The sequence below is a fragment of the Equus caballus genome, chromosome 24, assembly GCF_041296265.1.
Source record: "Equus caballus isolate H_3958 breed thoroughbred chromosome 24, TB-T2T, whole genome shotgun sequence".
Classification (NCBI taxonomy): domain Eukaryota; kingdom Metazoa; phylum Chordata; class Mammalia; order Perissodactyla; family Equidae; genus Equus; species Equus caballus.
The window spans coordinates 42,968,394-42,985,049 of record NC_091707.1 but is presented as its reverse complement, the minus strand read 5'-3'; the positions used below and the strand labels follow the sequence as shown (position 1 = coordinate 42,985,049).

General features: G+C 37.4%; 1 long non-coding RNA gene across 2 annotated transcripts in view; it reads left to right on the top strand.

Moving 5' to 3' along the window:
* LOC102149692 (uncharacterized) overlaps nucleotides 1–15,347 on the top strand; it is a 65,939-nt gene extending 50,592 nt beyond the window's left edge. The window contains exons 4-5 of one of the 2 annotated variants that reach the window (XR_289447.3): nucleotides 2,482–2,520; nucleotides 15,083–15,347. This is a non-coding gene — a long non-coding RNA (uncharacterized lncRNA). The remainder of the gene's footprint in view (nucleotides 1–2,481; nucleotides 2,521–15,082) is intronic. The other variant, XR_289448.3, reaches the window with a different exon arrangement.
* Nucleotides 15,348–16,656: the final 1,309 nt, after the last annotated feature.

The window sequence follows — 16,656 nt, the reverse complement described above, 5'->3', positions numbered from 1 at the left end:
CTAATATACAGTGTAATTTACTTCTTATATTTACATCTGGTGTTTATTTTTTATTTTTCCTCTTCCTAATAGAATGTAAGTTCCATGCAATCAGGGAACTTTTTCTCCTATTTTCTTCACCACGCTATTCTAGGCACAAAACACAGCTAGACGGACAGGAGGCATTCAAAACTTGTTTATTAAATGAATGACTAAAATAATGAATGAATGAAAATTACATTTCACTAGTTCTTCATTGGTTCCATTTCTCACCAGTAAACTTACAATAAAGGGCAGAGTCTCTGTTTTAGGGTTAGCTCAGAATCAATGTCTAACAAATAAAGAACAATAATACTGTGGGTAATTCTCCTTTCTCTGTGTACAGTTAGCCACGGCAAATGGCTGCACGCCCCGAGGGGAAAGGCTAAGAGGAACATCAGTAGTGTATATTTGTGACGTCTAGTCTTCATAGAATCCTTCTTCCACTGTACTCAGACTCATTCAAATAGCTTTAGATCCGTGAAGTTACACAAGTTTGACAAGTGAGTGAGGGCTTGCAATTCACTATCATAATGTCTTAAAACAAGGTAGTAATTAAACAAATTTTGAGATTTTTCCAGTTATAATAATCATATATGTCGGACAGCCTATGTATCTGGGCTCTAGGAGACCAAAAATCAGTTAAACTGCTAAATACTCCAGCATGTCAGACCATTCTGACTTCCATGGCAGCTCCTTGGCCTCTCCTAGTGACTTTTCTTTGTGTGCCTCCACTTAGGTGCAGTCACTCTAGGATTCTTCCAATCCCCCCTAAAAACTATGAGCTCCTTTCAACCACAGCATTTCATACCAGCATCCCGGTTGACAAATACAGCCACTAATCACTATTCAAATGCTGCTTCCTTCACTGATGTATTTCTCACAGCCTTGGGTCTGCTGGGTTTTCATGAAGAACAGAGTGGGTCAACGAGCTGGTCACTCATGACATATTCACTCGAGCATTTCACTCTCTCCTGATTATGTGGAGCACTTCCCCAGTATTATTTTTTAAATGCTCACATCTCAACAAGGTTTAGTATGAGACACTATTGAAAGAACAATTATGAGCAAACAATTGTTACTATCCCCAGCTGCTTGAGCTAACACATTGAATTCAAAAACTCTGAGAATTTTAGCCATTGGTGGATTCAGACTGATAGCAAATTATGTTCTTCTTTTGCAAACATCATCAGCCTATGCCCAAATGTAAGAGCAAAATTTTTTGCTGATAAGATTCACCGAAGTCCTAAAATTCTCTTAGTGAGTCAACCTCTTCTCTAGTATCTGACTAGGCAATTGACATTCAATCAGTAACCCTCTTCCACACACTGGAGAGCGTGGTCATGAGGCCTTACAAGACTTATGCCAGTGGGCACTTACAGGGTAACTCCCTCCGGAAAAGAAGTTACAGCATTGTACTAAAGATGGACTAACAGACCATTAAATCTATTCTGTTTTCTGGCTGTAGAACTAAATAAATTTTCCTATCTGTCTTGAATATAAGTGTGACATGGGACTAATTTTCCCCAGTAGAATGTGAGTAGAATTGATGTTTCACTTCTGGTGTGCCCTCTCTACTCCTTCGTTTCTGTTTCTCACTGCTAGCTGGATTTCAATGCCTAGGATAAACTCAAGAGACATGTTTTGTAACAAAAAATCTAAAACATGTGGCAAAGGCATAGCATACAGGAAACAAGAAATAATAAAACTGTTATCAGAGGCTGAAGAGATGACGATCCGTATTACGTAATGGCAAAACATTTGGTAAAACTCTTGCCTACAATTTCCTGGGGGAAGATCACAAGTCTACTGAACTGGCAGTTGTGGGGAAAAGACTGACAAGAATCAAAGTATTCATGTCTGTTAGATACTATTGTATCTTTTTGTCAGCATATTACAAGAAAGAAACACATCCAGAAGGAAATTGGCCAGTTTGCAAGCACAAACAGGAAAGAGAGACTGTCTGGAAATTCAGAGCCTTTGAGAGTGGCAAAGCTAACTGCTTCTAACCACCAAACAGTGGGTAATGTGATGAAAAAACCCTTGAGAAACAAAAATCACATTAAAACACAACCATGCACAGGAAAAATCCCTTCCAGCAATGATGAAGTAATAGAACCCCAATTTATTATTTTCCCCTAAACAACTAGAAAACTGAAGAAGGTATATGAAAGAATGAAAAAGAGGAAGAAAGAAAGGGAGGGAGGTAGGAAGAGAGAAAGAGGGAAGAAGGGATGAAAGAAAAAAGACCTATATGACTCTCTCAATAGATGCAGAATTTTTTTCTTACAAAATTCAGCACATACTCATAAAAAAAAAAAAAAGATTAACCAATCTAGAAATAAAAAAGAAGTTCCCAAAATTGAAGCACACTTACAAAAAAAAAAAAAATCCTCCATAGTTAACATTATACTTCATGGCAAAAGATTGACTGCTTTCTTTCCTCCTATGATCGGGAACAAGATGAGGATGCCTTCACCACTTCTGTTCATCATAATGAAGGTAAGAAAAGGAAACTGAAAAGAAACTTTACAGTTTGGAAAGAAAAAAGTAAAAATGTCTTTATTTGCACATGACATGGTTTTCTACATGGAAAATATCAAAGCTACTACAACTAATTAATGCACATATGAAGGATACAAGAGCAATATAAAAAATCAATTATATGCCTGTATATTAACAATTAAAAATTGGAACTTGAAGTAAAAACAATAGCATTTCTGATAAAATAAAAAATAGGAAATACTGAGAGACAAATTTAATTAAATATAAGCAAAATTTGTGAACTGAAATAATACACAACGTTGCTTGGGTAACATAAAGAGAACCAAAAGAAGTGGAAATGTATACCATATTCATGGTAAAAAACCCAGAAAATATTAAGATGTCCATTCTCGCAAAATTGATCTATAGACTAAAGGCAATCCTGATCAAAATCTCAGCTGAGGTTTTATGATTTTGTTTTTGGTAGAACTTTTTGACAAGCTTATTTTAAAACATAGGGAAATGAAAAATGAACCATTATCAGAAACAAGTTTTTGAAATAAAAACAAAGTTGGAGTACTTACTATACATCATATCAAAACTTACAATAATGGTCAGTAAATAAGACAGTGTGACATTGGCGTATAGACAGACATGTGAGATGGAACAAAGATTCTAAAAATTGACACCCACATATATAAATAGACAATATTGATATATATTACTGATATTTCAACATATTTCCAAGGTGATTCAATGTAGAAATTTTGCTAAACTAGTGAAGTAACAATTGATATCCATATACAAAACAATAAACTTCTATCCTTACCCCTCACCATACTCAAAAAGCTGATTCAAGTGGACCATTGACTTAAAAGTAAGAGCTAGGGCCCAGCTCCATGGCCAAGTTTTTAAAGTTCCATGCTCTCCTGGGCTGTCTGGGTTCAGATCCCAGGTGAGGACCTACTCCGCTCAGTAGCCATGCTGGTGAGGTGTTCCACATACAAAATAGAGGAAGATTGGCATGGATGGTAGCTTATGGCTAGTCTTCCTCAAGGAAAAAAAAAATAAGGATTGGCAATGGATGTTAGTTCAGGGCAAATCTTCCTCAGGAAATACAAATAAATGCATAAATAAAAGTAAAGGCTAAAACAATTACAATTCTAGAAGAAATCATATGAGAAAATCTTTTTATCCTTGGGGAGGGCAATGATATCTTGGATAAGACACAAAAAGCAGAAACCACAAACGGAAAAAGTGATAAACTAGACTTATCTAAATCAAAAACTTCTGCTCCATAAAGGACTCTTATGGGAATTTAAAGGCAAGTCACCAACTGGGAGAAAATATTTGCAACATAAAATTTGACAAAGGATCTTTTTTTTTGCAAACTATGCAGAACTCTATAACTCAATAGGACAAAGAAGGGGGACAAAATATTTGAACACATGTTATAGAAGAGGATAAAAAAATTATATAAACACATAAAAAGATGCATACCATAGTCATCACTAATGGGAAATATCACAATTAAATCACTGCACACTTTCCAGAATAGCTAACGTTATAAAGATTGACAATATTACATGGTGGAGAGAATAAGTGAAACTCGTAAATTGCTGGTGAGAATGTAAAACCATATAACCACATTGGCAGTTTCTTGTAAAGTCAAACATACATTTACCATATTTATCACTCCCACATTTATCAAAAAGAAGTGAAAACACATTCTCATAAAAATTTGCACACAAATGGTCACAGGTCATAGAGCATGACAGCCAAAAACTGGAAACAACTCAAATGTTCATCAAGAGGATAACGGAGAAACATATTTTGGTATATCCATATAATAGGATACTATTCAGCAAAAAATAGAATGAACGCTTGATATACAATATCAAGGAAGAATCTCAAAATCACTAGGCTGATTAAAAGATACAAAATAGTGCATACTGTATGATTTCATTTATAAGAAATTCTAGACAAACTGAAAAAATCTCTAGTGACAGAAGGCCCATCAGCAGTTGCCTAGGGCAGTCCATGGAGCAGAGGTTGACTGTACAGGTACATGAGGGAACTTTCTGGTGTGCCAGAAATGTTTTCTGTCATAATTGTGGCATCAGTTACCCAATTGTATATTTCATAAATATCATCGAATTGCACACATAAAATTGGTAACCTTAATTGTATATAAATTATAGCTCAAGAGATGATGGAAAATTCAGCTTTGCTGCAAAGGTGATTAATTGTGTAGCCTTTCCACTGAATCTTGGTAGTTTCAATGTAGCTACAATTAATTTAAAAGTTAGGGCAAAGAGGTAAGAAAATAAAGAAATAAAATAGATTTGAGACTATGTGTAACAATTTAAGTATGATTACAAACATATGTAACTGAAATTAAATAGATTAGAAGCCTACAAAATTTATGAAGGAGTAATTTTGCCAAATAAACTATGGGGCAGACTGAAAATTATTTGACTTTTTGTGACTTATAATAAACTTTGGTCCTCCAAACTTCCATGTACAGAAAGCTGGCTTTAAAAGCCTTACAATTTCTCAAGAGGGCATTATCCCTGCTTCAGACATTGTCATGGAGCATGATGGATAAGACAGAACTTCTAGACGGTAGAGTCAGGGCCACAGAGATTATTTCCTCTTCTGGGTTCAGAGGTCTTCATAATATCTCCCCAGTGGGATTTCAGAATTGCTACAGAAGAATAATTACCGAGTCTCTCATTCTTCCTCTTTATGATGGATATCATCATTACCCTGTCTTTATTCCCTGTACATACTGTACATATAATTCTGTACGTAGTAGGAGAAAGTCTTTTCAGTTTACAAGCAGCCAGACCACAGGGAATCCTTGTCACACCAAATGCAGATGACTGTTCAAGTTCAGGAGATCCTGGATTTTGAGTAGATACAGTGACTGGATTGGACCTTAGGTTTTCTTTCCTGGGCATGGAATTAGTGTGTGCTATATGTGGGCAAAAGGCTAAAATATGTTTAAATTTTCCAAGGCAATTGATCCAGAGCTGAGCAAATGGAACTCACAGTCATTTCCTGGTTTCCATCCTTCATTCCATTCATTCTCTCATCCACTGTCTATTGCATTTTTACTTGGGCACTGGGAAGGTAGAAATGAAAATCACACAATCCTCCTCTGCAGCATCTCCCATTCTAGGCAGATAGTCTCGTGTGCTCATATTTGCATTACAGTGCATCCGCCATGGAGAACAAGCGTACATGCTGATGGACTGAGAGGTGAGCTCCTAAAGGTGAGGTAATCTTCCGAAAAAGGAGAGAATTGAGTGTGGATTTAAAGGATGCAGAAAGACTATGAAAGTGAAAAGCTTTGGTCCATTTAATCAGATTGCTCAGGAAGCTCCATATAAATGTTTATCATAGTAATCCACTCATTAATTACTCATTCATTTATTCATCTAACAAACCTAAACCCTCCTTCAATTACAGAGATTTTCTGTGCTGGGGACCATGTTAGGTATTATATTAGTTTTCTATTACTACTGCAACAAATTGTCACAAACTTAGTGGCTTAAAACAACCCAAATTTATTAACTTACAGTTTGGTAGGTCAGAAATGTGGCATGGTCTTAGCGGACTAAAATCAAGGCGATGGCTGGTCTGCATTCCTTTCTAGAAGCTCCGTAGGGGAAAATGCATTTCCTTGCATCTTTGGGTTTCTGCAGGCCACCCTATGTTACCTTCTCCTTCCTGCATCTACAAAGCCAGCAATGGCAGTGGGAGTCCTTCTCATATCACATTGCCCTGACTACCTCTTCTGCCTCCCTTTTCCACTTGGAAGAATGCTTCCCATTACAATGGGCCCACCTGGATAATTCAAAATAATCTCCTCATCTCAAGGTCCTAATTTAATCGCATCTGCAAAGTCTCACATAAGGTAGCATCTTCACAAATTCTGGGGATCAAGACTTGGACATCTTTCGAGGGGCATTATTTGCCTAGCACAGGCACAAATCTGCAGTGTTTCCCTTTACTCCTGAGATCTACAATAGGGCCTGACTGTGCCTGTCTCCCCAAATTCCAATTAGCTGCTAATCCACCAAGCCAGCAAATAGTCTAAATATTCCAGTCTCTCATCCATTCTTTGAGGAAGAAGTTGTTTTGAGAAGTTAATCTCTTTTATAATTCTCATTTTAAAGATGAAGCAACTGATATTCTGGGAGTTTAATTAGCATGCCCAAAGTCACAGGTGATGGAAGCAGAATATTGTTAAACTTCAGAGCTCATGACTGCAGGTCCCTTCATTTCCCAGAGCAAGATTCTGTCAGATCTCATATAGAGTTCATTTTAAGTTGTTCTTTTTTTAAAAAGTCCATTATTTAATGAGACTAATTGAGGGAAAGGTATAAAAATTTAATCACTTTTTTTCTTATTTTACTAATAGAGTACCTTCAAACTTTCAGTGAAAATACTGCATTGAACAAGAAATCCTACTATTCAACTCAATGACAGCTGACTATGACGCACTTTCAAATGACGGGTACTTGGTGATGCATCTGTTCACCCCAGGAAATCTCTCCCATGCACGTCTCTAAATCTTCTCTATTCTAAGTAAATTGCCTGAAGATGAATTTATTATCATTTTGCTACATTTTCCAAGCAGTATTTAAACAGCTGAATGGAAGGAGTTATCTGCCACCCTTACAGGTTCCTTCCCTTGTTATTAATTATTTGGGTATTTATAGGGTATCAGTACAGAACTCCATTTCTTGAGGACTATTAGTTACGGTAGCAATGAGATAAGACTGATTTCTGGAACTTGTTCCAGAGTACCCATGTTTATAGAGCACCTTCCAAATAAAACTGGATCCATACACCCGCTAACTACAGACTTAGAGATGCTATTCTTCAGATGGGATAGTGTGGGTCAATGGACAAGGACGCAGGATCAGTCACAAGGCTAATGAGTAGTAGAGTCCAGATTTGAATAGAAAGCTCATGTTCTTTCAATTATCCCATGCTGCTTTTTAACTCATCACAAACTTTGTCAAATAGGAAGAAAACTTGCTAATGTTTTAAACTACTGCAAAATGTATCTAAACCTTACTGGTTCAAGTTTACATTAGCAAAACATGGAAAAAACAAACAGTTTAGCCCAATCCAACAAACTTAAAGTTGTGATTTACAAGATGGATATTTCAGAAAGATGCAAACATTTTCATCCACATGAAAGAAACTCTGTGAAAAGACATATGTTCAGAGTATTGTAGTCATAAGTGCTTAATACTAAAGGCAGTCAGGCAACACAGATGCAAGAAGCTTTAAAAGCTTTTGGAGTCTAAGGTTGTAACCTTTGGGTAGGATGGTGAGGCTGTCAGTCCACTGAAACCCAGCACTTCCCCTCAAGTGTCTACGTTGCCCTTCCTTTCAAGCTAAGTGCCTACTCTGAGCTCCTCTGGCCATTACATAAAGCTTTTTAGGAAACATCAATTCCAGACAGATGTTTAACCCCAGGCTCTAAGGGGACTACACTGCGCATTGCTAGGTCTGTTGATTAATTTTACATGTGCATGCATGCTAATGTAGTCTGACACCGAGGCCCTCACAGCCGGTCAGCCACGTTAAGTAAACAAGTGGTTCAGGCAAATCTGTACTGAAAGTTGTCTGCACGAGATGCATTTCTGACCTAGTCTTGAAGGAGAAATGGTTCTTCTTTTTCTTCAGCAGCTCTCAGAGGCCACCTGGTCAATATTATCCCAAATCTTCCTTGATTCACTTGGGATATGCCACCTCACTTTTCACTACCTGAGTGAAATATGAAGTATTTAAAAACAATTGAAATTGAAGCTCAAGGATAGCAAGACAATAGAGGAGCTTTTAACAATTTGATTATGGTTGGTGACAGTGATTACTCAGATAGAAATTAAACTGCATGGTCTATGTCTGTTGGTATTATGTTTTGTGAAATTTACCAAATTATTATCATTAAATGTGATATGGTATTATTTAAAAAATGATGATTTTGAGGGGCCAGCCCCATGGCTTAGTTGTTAAGTTCAATGTGCTCCATTTTGGCAGCCTGGGTTTGGTTCCTGGGCTTGATCCTACACCACTCATTGGCAGCCATGCTGTGGTGGCATCCCACATACAAAATAGAGGAAGATTGGCACAGATGTTAGGTCAGGGCCAATCTTCCTCAAGCAAAAAGAGGAAGACTGGCAACAGATGTAAGCTCAGGGGGAATCTTCCTCAGCAAAAAAAAAAGATGATTTTGAGAAAAATTAGTGAATAATATATCATTTATAAATATCAATATTGCATATTTCCCTTCTGATATTTGTAGATTAATTCAGATTAACTTTCCCACTAGGGGCAACAAGAAGAGCTGGGGGAAACTTTTAGTACCAAATTAGTTTGAAGGTACTGGAGAAAAATCAAGGCAGCCAGGACTTAAGAGATTGGAGTCTTGAGGAGAAGAGATGCTTAGATGTAAGCCCAACAATCAGCACAGTTTTCCCTTTGAGAAATTTGCTAACTCACAGCTGGAGGTCTGCAGGCTGAGAAACTGAGCTGGGAGCTCCCAACAATCACAGGGTGAAGGGAGACAGAACTCAGAAATCAAGACTCCATATGAAGGAAGAATCCTGGTAAACACTAGCAGTTCAGTTGAAACCCTTGAAGTCCTATACTTAAAGAGGAGAGAGAAACCCATCCCCACAAAGACTGACACCCTCCATCAAATCAGACAGGACTCGAGTCTAGCTGCTTTCCAGAAGCAGAAGTAAACAGCAACATCACAGAGCCTAACAAAATGTCTTGAACTCTGTAGGTAATTAAGAAAAATTAGTTAAATTTTGTTCTTATCAAGAGCATTGAAATATTTTCCAATAATAACAAAATGAATGGAAATAATTATCTTTCTTTTTTGGAGCCCTTGACTCATGCTCAGGTTCTGTGATCTTGGTTGTGTGCATACTATCGCTAATTCTTGTACCATATTTGCAAGTTAAGAATTATGTCTGATTACAGACTGCGGTTTACCGATGTTCAGTGACTTACAAAATCCACACAGCTATTCTACGACTGAGTTAAGATTGAAACTCTGGACTGTGTGCTTTCAACAAACACTTTTCTGTGGGTCAGGTGGGTGTACATTTTCACGCAGTATAATAAAGGGTTACTTTAGGAGAGAAAGCAGAGGTCTGTTAGGAACTCTGGGTGTATTTTTGAAGACAATTATCTCTTGTGAAAAGTAATCATCTTAGATGTTTTTTCCGTGGAATTTGGAAGACATTCTAAATAGCACAAGAATGTCTCTTAAAACACTCATCAAAAAGAAAGATAATAATGAAATAATTCATTCGAAAATATTTACTGGGTGTTTATTACTTACCAGGCACTCTTCTATATTTTAGAGCTACAGCAATAAACAAAATCGACAAAGTCCATGGCTTGATGTATATTAGATTCTATTGGAGTGGACAGCTAATAAATAAACAAATAAAAGTAGAATTTAGGGAGTCATCAGTACTGAATTGATATTTATAGCCCAACTGGAGGGATAGGATGAAAGTCTGTTTGAGTAAGGTTCAAAAAACAGAAGAAAGCTACTACAGACACAGTGTATAGCTCAGGCAATCTGTGGAATTCAGAAGACGCCCAGGAGTTAATGTGTTAGAATAAGTAATGCTTCACCCCATCATTCCTCTTGAAGGCCTGTCCTCTTCTAGAAGAAGGATGTAACAGTAGCATACAATGATTTCTCTGTCGTGGATTTGTAAAAGGATCTGTGATTCTAGACAATGGATTGAATGTGGACGACATCAAAACAATGAGAACTGTTCCTTACACTCTTCCTAGTCAACCTGTATGATTATAGGGTATCTGAAAATTAATCGGATCAAAATAAACTTTATATTAGAATGACAGAGGAAGGGAGAAAAAATAGAATATGAATGAAATAAACGTGTCCAATCAACAGACTGGCATCAGCATCAATCGTCTTTCATTCTATATAATGTTTTTATGAAACAACCAAAATTGTAGTGTTTCACCCAGCAGGGTTGGCATCTGTGCCAAAAGCATGAGAAAAACAAAGCCCTGAACTGAGGTAACTCTCTCATTAAATTGACATTCTATCTGCAATCCTGCCTCTTAGATTACAAATCATAATAAAGGCTAAAATAAGGACACATATGTGATTTAAATACAACAGCATTATTTGCAGTCATGACAATCTCCACAGTGAGTTTGGTGCTAGACCCAGCCATCCGAGGTTGCCTATGAAAGAGATTTATTTATCTCAAATTTTATTTTCTCTAAACTGAGCCTGGCTTTGCTGACCAACAAAATTTTCTGAAGGGCCCCAAATGCCACCTGAATTTCAGTTCTATAAATTCAACAGATTTTTCTCCGTTTTCCAGGCTGGGATTTCATAGTGATGACAATTTCATTTTATCATGAATTTGAGTGTAAATCACTCAAAATAATTGAATAGTTCAGCACAACAGAAGAAGCCATTTCACTAAAGAAAGTATAGCAACAAAGTATGAGAATACTGCAGCCATAACATCGGGGTTTTTTTCCGTTTTCTAAAACCTCCCACACCCACTTCTTTAGCATATAATCAGTGTTACCACCTGATACAGTTCGTCAAATGATATTCAGGAATTTAAATCTTCTGGAAGTTGTCATAGCAAAAAGATGAGTATAATTTGGGTAGAAGGCATTGAGTGTGGCTTCTATTGAGCACTGATGCATGAAATAAAATGGTTTTAATTTAGATCAACTCTAAAGTACTATAAATTAATAGGTGATTTACCTAGAGGAAATTTTAATCAGATATAATCTGAAGTTACTCAAGAAATATTTAACAGGTGCCATAATAGCTGCATCAAAAATATCAAGGCAACAGTTATGTGGCTTTCTGTTTATGGCAATGACAAAACTGGACTTAGGAAATTTTTTGAGCAGCCAACAGTATTAATCCATTACTTGAAACAGCAGGTCCAGAGCAGTGGTGGTTTTACCAATTTAGTCTGATATAAAATGCTTGTCTTTCTAGCATGCTGAGAGAATGAGTTGTTTTGTATAATTGACATTTTTCAGAAAGACAAACAGTATCCTGACTCCTTTTAATTTCTGTTGGAACTTTTTTTCGCAAATATGTTTCACACATTTCCAGCTGCTTAAACTGAGGGTCCTAAATCATAATTTAACGTTTATTTGATTTTTTCCCAGACAAGAATTAGGAAAAATAATTTCTAAAGATTTTCATGGCTTTTTGGTTCCTACACTGAATGCCCCCCCCCCCACACACAAACACACATTTTGTAATTTTAAATAAATATTTTTAAAATGTTATTTCCTCATATCAAGTTATCCACTGTTACTTTTCACTAGTCTCAAGGAATCAGACACTAAATCATCTTCTTCCTGCTTAATGCATATCGTTTCAAGATGTCATGAGAATTATTTCTATTCAGCTTAGCTAAGATATTATGTGAGAACTGTTGGGGGCAAGTTTATTTAATAATTATGTGTTGCTCTAGTTAACATTAAAGGCAGTTCACATTATTGAACATAGCTTCAAAAGTTAGAATTTGTCATCAAAACTTAGTAAATTTGAATTAAAAATTTGCTATGTTAAATCCAAACTTACCAAAAAATCCACATCTGAAAAATCCATTTTTATTTCATTGCTGCTTTTAAAAAGATTTAATCAAATATCAGTGTTGTGGACTGAATTGTATTCCCCCAAATTCATGTGTTGAAGCCCTTACCCCACTGTGACTATATTTAGAGACAGGGTCTTTATGGAGGGAATTCAAGTTCAATGAGGTCATAAATCTGGGCCCCTAATCTGACAGGACTGATGTCCGTAGAAGAAGAGACGGCAGATGTCTCTCTTTCTCTCCTAGCACACACACAAGGAAAGCCATGGAAAGACACAACAAGAAGCTGGGAAGAAAAGTCTCGCCAGAAACCAATCCTTGCTGGCACCTTGGTCTTTGACTTCTAGCCTCCAGCACTGTGAGAAAATAAATCACTGTTGCTTAAGCAACCCAGCCTGCGGCAGATCGTTTCGGCAATCCGAGCTAATTTATACAACCAAGGATGCACTCTTTCTCCCAATTGCTGATTTGCTCCTCTGTGATATCAGCAAACCAACGAGTTACCAAGTAGGATAAAATCAATAGTGCCATGCAAAATGGTCAGGGAACCTTCGGACAGGAGAATATAAAAATTGCTCTGGATTCTTTCCCTGTAAAATATTTCCCATTATGGGATATTGAAATGCATCTTTGTATCAAAAGGTCTGAGATTCTATAGTACAATGAAACCCACTCAACGGTTTCAGTTTATTTTTCTAAATGTGTTTTTCTATTTTGAACCACAGTTCTAGTTTGTGGTTGCGAAGAAAAATGTGGGCGGTGTCTTGGGAAGAAGACCTGATTGTTGCCAAAAGTAAGGGCCTCCTTTGCTTCAGAGCTTCACAGCAACAGCTTGGAGCGGAGTCCCCAACCTCTGCTGGGAGTTTTCTCAGTCCCCACCGCACGAAAGCCATATGGTCCCTGGATGGACTCCTGCCGTGCTCCATGGCAGGACTGCGAAAGACTGCATAAAATGGAGGAAACAAAAGCAAAATATTCGTCTAAGGTCTCTCTGCATTTGTTTTTTTCTTTCCACTGGCATGCAGGAAAGAATTAAATCACAACAGTCATGATGTCCTAAAGAATGCAAGATGCTGTTCCAAGATGAAGACAAAAAGGTGCACAGAAAGTCACCCCTGTATTCCCTGCAGAGCTACGAAACAAACACTCTACCAATTTGAAGACCAGAAATAGGTATTAGATATCTTCTGGTATAACCTTCTTTTAGGGACAAGTAAACTGAAAAGTTAAAATCCAAAATGACTTATTCCAGTTGCCTTGCTGTCCTTGAGTAGGGTCAGGATCAAATTTAGCCTCAGATTTCCAGTCAAACTCTTCTAATGGAAGAATTTTAGACCTCTGAGCTCTCACAAGAAAGTCAGAAGGCTTGTTTGCATATCCTCAGGAACAAGCCGAAGGTCTCATACTTCCTCCCATTAGTTACCCGGGTCCACCTTCCACCCTCTCTTCTCCATCCTGCCCTCCATTTCCAGTCCTTGCTGCTGCCCTCATCCTGGTCTTGGGAACTACTTCAGATTTCACCTTCAGCTCCCTGTAATGAGAGGTTAATAATGGATTATCCACCCGCTTTTGTGTCTTTCCGCAATGCCAGAAGTTATTATGGTAAATTCAAGGATCTCCCGGCAAGCAACTGAGTTCTGGAAACGGTAAAAACAGCCAGGTGTTCCTTTACAGTGACTCAATCAAATGTCACACATTAAATTATATGAGTATCGTTAAAATATATTAATTAACAGCAAACACAGCATCCAATATGCAAGGGCTTACCAACCAAAATCCACAAAGTCCTTGGCACGGTCCAGTGAGTCTGGAACGGGAGATTGGTCCAGCATAGGAATCAGCAAGGCTACTAGCTGTGTGTTGTCCTCTCCCTGGGATGGCTCACTGGCATCAGCATTCCTTCCTCTCTCCCTTTTATGATGTTTCCACATCTTATCCAGGTCTGCAGTTGTGCTGTGTTGTTATCTCTGGCTGTGTCTTTGTGCCCTCTGGTTATCTCCGGATGTTTCTGTGGGTGTTCCTTTAAGGCATTGTCATTTACACCCATAACTCCATTTTCTTGTGCCTTTCATGAGTCCTTAGCATGAATGCTTCCATTTTGTATGCTCTCTATACTCCCTCACTGCAATTTCTTAATCAGCTGTTATTATTTGTCAGGACTCCTCTCATGGTAAATAGAGACACCAATAACAACTGGTTACTTGACTATAAAGTAAAGCCATGCATCACAGACCCATGGGCGCGGATGTTGATGGGTTTCAGGAAGAGCCTTCAGTTGGAACTGAGAAGTGAATCTCGCTCATTTTTTGTCTCTCATCTGTGTTTCTATATACTCCGTTTATTTGTAGATTGGAAAAGGTAAAATCAGTCAGAAATGATAAGTTTTTAATTTTAAGGAGAAAAGACTCATTTGAGCAATCTTAATAAAAGTTTTATTAAAAACATAAATGTGACAGAGAGACTGAACTACAATGGATATTTCTCTAGATTTCTAAGGAGTAATGTCACTTATTGAAAGCTGCATTATAGCAAATATGTGGGAGTAAGTTGAAGACGGGATTATAAGACCCCGGGAGTAAACAAAAAGTACTTTTAGCAGTTTAAACAAGAGGCAAAGATGGTTATCAGAGGGTAGTAGCTATGAAAAGCTGGGTAAGTGGTGACTTAAACAGGTCCCCTTCTTTAAGGGGAAATCTGGCCTGATCTCTGGTCTCATGGCAGGTTGGTAGTGGTTCCAAATGAGCAAAAGTGAAGCCATCTTGTTACGCTAAATGGCTTTAGCCCTTTCTCTGTTTGACTACTCGCTGCTCTGCACACACTCTAAAAAATTCACATGCTCTCCTGATTTATGGCCTCTGCTTATGTATGTACTCCCCAAGAGCTTGATAAATTAAAACTTTGTTCTGTTACTTTCTCTTCAGGAACAGGCTGACCAGAGGTAGGAAACACACCTAAAAGGTATCCATCATGACTAGCAGACGAATGGAACAATTGGAACAATGTGATGCCCGGAGCCCATCGCTCCTGGAGACCAACATCCCTGGATCCTCTCCTTACTGCCCATTTTCCCTATGTAACTGCCTCAAGATTCTGCAATTCTTGAAGATGGTTTTTGTTTTGAGACAAGACTCTACCATCTTCCCTATTATGCTGGTTAACTGAATTAAAACTTCCTTTCTCAATCCCTAACTCGTGATTAATTGGCTCAGATTGTGGCAGGCAGAGCAAGCCCATTGCTGGGTATCAATGGGGACAGAGAAGATTGTATGTGAATCACAATCTTTAAAACAAGAATCATCAAGAGATTTAAATATGATATATTTTAACCTAGGAATTTTCCACCTAGAAAAGTATCCTAAGGAAATACCCAGACAACATCCATCCCAAGGGAACGACCAGAAAAGAACGTACAGATTTTTATAGGCCTATTTATCAAAAAGGTGATAGTTCACATTAATGGTTTGTTACTAGGTAAGCCCTCATGGGGTGTGTGGGGGGCAGACATTATCAGAGCATTTTCCTACCTGGGAAAGGGACAGAAGGGCGTTTCTCAAACTCCAGCCCTCTCTAGATGGGAGTAGAGAAAAAAATCTAAGAAATGTTTAAAGTCACAATCTACCCCTTCTACCAAGAGTATCAACTAACTTTACTTCTAATTAGCATATAGTATGTCCTCTTTTGTTTCCGGCTTCTTTTATTGGTGTTAAGTTTGTGAGATTTATTCTATTCATATTGTGCATATTCATATTATCATTCTGTTTCATGGTTAATCTTTCATTCTCATTGCTGAAAAGTGTTATATTGTGTGAACTAAAAAAAAAATCATTCTATTCTCAATGGGCATGTGGGTAGATTCCAGTTTGAGGTTATTAAGAATTGTTCCATTATGGACATTCTAGTTCATCCTTTTTCATAAACATATGCCACATTTCTGTTGCATATATACCAAGAACTGGAATTGAAGGATCACAGAATATGGAATTATTCAGTTTTAGTGGAAACTACTAAATAGCTTTCCAAAGTGATGTTAGCCCCACTGGCAATTATGAGAGTTGTAATTTTCTTTGCATACTTGCCAAGCCTGGGTATTTACTGTTTTTCTCATTTTAGGTATCTGGTGATTGGATATAGAATCATATTTTTTTGACCGTTGAAGTTGAGCACCTTTCTTATGTTTATTGGTCATTTGGCAAACCTTTGTTAAGTGTATGTCCAAGATATGTGCTCATTGTTGCTTTTCCATTGGGTTGCCTGTCTCTTTCTTGTTGATACGGGAGGCTCGCTTTTACGGATATACATCCTATATATGAGCTCATTGATGGATATATATAGAGAGAGAGAGATAAATATATAATTATAAATAGTAAACATCTTCTTCCCCTCTGGGGCTTGATTTTCACTCTTCTAATGGTAACATTTGATGAAAGAAGTTTTTAACTTTGAGAGTTTTTAATTTTTAATTTAAGATAAAATTTAGCAATTTTAACTTTTGCTA